Source organism: Archocentrus centrarchus, chromosome 7 (genome assembly GCF_007364275.1).
Source record: "Archocentrus centrarchus isolate MPI-CPG fArcCen1 chromosome 7, fArcCen1, whole genome shotgun sequence".
In the NCBI taxonomy this organism is placed as follows: Eukaryota; Metazoa; Chordata; class Actinopteri; order Cichliformes; family Cichlidae; genus Archocentrus; species Archocentrus centrarchus.
The window spans coordinates 27,851,176-27,853,505 of record NC_044352.1 but is presented as its reverse complement, the minus strand read 5'-3'; positions in this window follow the sequence as shown (position 1 = coordinate 27,853,505).

The window sequence follows — 2,330 nt, the reverse complement described above, 5'->3', positions numbered from 1 at the left end:
CGCGATCTTGCACCTCATGAACGCGCTCCGGACTGTTCCCGTGACTAGGCGCGTCCCTGACACCATGCGACCTTTGAGTGTCGAAAGAAAGCATGTAGCTTCCTAAAAAGATGCAGCAACTTCGCTTGTAATGAGAGGCACACCGCGCAGGCGTGGCTTTGTGTGTGAACTTCTTTTTTTCTCCCCGATGAGACAGTCTCCCACCCCTGCGCATGCGTGAGAAAACCCCTGGTTGAATGGCGGTGCTTTGACATCTGCAGCTTCACAAGAGGATCCCATCACTGGCAGTGAAGTATGGCAAGGTGGAAGGCTTTGCTTGCAGCATAACGAGCCCAAGTTTTATTATTGCAGTTATGCAGTTGTTGTCAGTGCACAAAAATATCACCCCATAATTATCAAGTGAGCCACCAGCCCACATGTTAAAAAGTTATCAAAGTGTTCAGTGCTGCTGCCTGTAGCCTGGCTGGTTAACAGCCATTTATAATTTGGCGTACGCTCTAACTGTTACCGTGTGCTTGAAAAGTGAACATTTTTCACAACTTCTGATGATTGCTGATATTTGTCTGCAGAAGTCAAGCTGACATTTTGCATCAGCAAAACAGCAGCAGACGGAGTCCAGTCATATGTAAGGCTCTGGAAACTAAACAGAGTCTGCACAGGTTGTTCAGACGTTTTTGACACTTAAAGCGGAAACTTGCACACAGGAAACAGGAAACTGAAGGACAAGTGTAGGCTACTCTGCATGCTAATAGTCAAAGTGACAACCTGCAGTGCAAAAATGTGCTGTCACTTAAGTTGAAATATGGCCACACAATATCAGTCTTTCACATACATTCAGCTGATTACGTCCCTGAAGTTACTGGAAGCTTATGAGAGAGATTTTTTTTCTCCTTAATTTTAATGAAAGTGAATAATGTGCTATTATGTGGGATGTTTTAGAGTGCAATACGCTCTTTACAACCATCATCAAAACACCGCATGAGGGACTTTGTTCATTATCTGGTTCAGGAATTTGATCAGTTTGAAAACTGTAACCAAAACGTTTTATGTGTTTCCCTGTAGTTTGGCACTTGAGTGTGTGGAAATTGGAGAAAAGAAATCTCCATACAAGCTGACATTAGGCATGGTTACAGGAAAAGAGGGGAGACCGCATAATCCATAAACTGTGTATCATAGAAAAACAATTTAGTCAGCCTTTCATTATGTCAAGTGAAATTACAGGAAGTGCCAGTGATCTTATGGATTTTCTAAAGTTTCATAGTTTGACAAGTATGGAACTCGCGTGGCAAACTGTTTTCTGTGGGGAAGACCACTGCCCTGCCAGATCAGGTAAAATAAACAGCTCTCAACTGACATGATAAATAAAATCCCCAAATTATAGAATCCCCAAACAGGACTGACCAGAAAAGCAATTCAACAAACTTGTGGCAACACTACTTGATCATTAAAAAACCCACACTGAGCTGTGTTCAGATGTGTCTTAACTGCTTTACACTTTGAATTCACACGTGTGCCTTCTGCACGTTACACCTGCAGTCTGTTAGAGCAACAAAAGAAGAAGCTTTGACTCATTTAACTGCTTCTGCTGGGTTACAAAATGGACAGGGAGCTGTTAAGTCAAGTACTTTGACCTGGTCTGAGCTCTACTTTAAGCTAATAAGTAACACAAAACAATCAAGCCCCTATCCAAAAGTCCAAGAGTACAGTGACGATAAGCACTCTTGTGAAGCAAATGCAAACTGTATTTTTTGTGTATTTTTCTTTGATAGACCATCCCCATTACAAAACATACATCCTTACTCTCTCTGTATTTAGATAACTAATAGGCTAAATAATGCTATCAACCCAATCAATAAAATAGTGGGTGAATTAATATTTTCAGTTTGTTTACTCCCTCGCTGTGCCGTGCCCAAATCCACCCTGGAGCTGAATGTATTTTTATTTATTTATTTCCTGTGGAAAACGATCATTGGATTGTTTGGTTTTTTGGGGGGGGGGAGGCTCTGAAATGCAGCAGGGCATTATTCTGCTTTTGTTACTATATTAAGCATGCTTAAGGTAGAAGTGCGCTTGCGTTAAAATGCGGTAACAGGGGACACGCGAAACCGCTCTGCGCATGCGCCCGCACTGTGCCTATCAGATGAAGACAGAACAATCTGGAAATCTCCAGAGGAGGGTCCAACAGGCGCTCAGTCAGCTCAATGAGCAGTTTCTCCGTATTCGGGTGCTCAGAGCGTCCTCTCTGTGTCTACTGAAAGCGTCCTGATGTGGAACTTTACTCCATTAAAAGTCTAATAAACCTTTGGGAGTACAATTTCTCATTTTGGTGG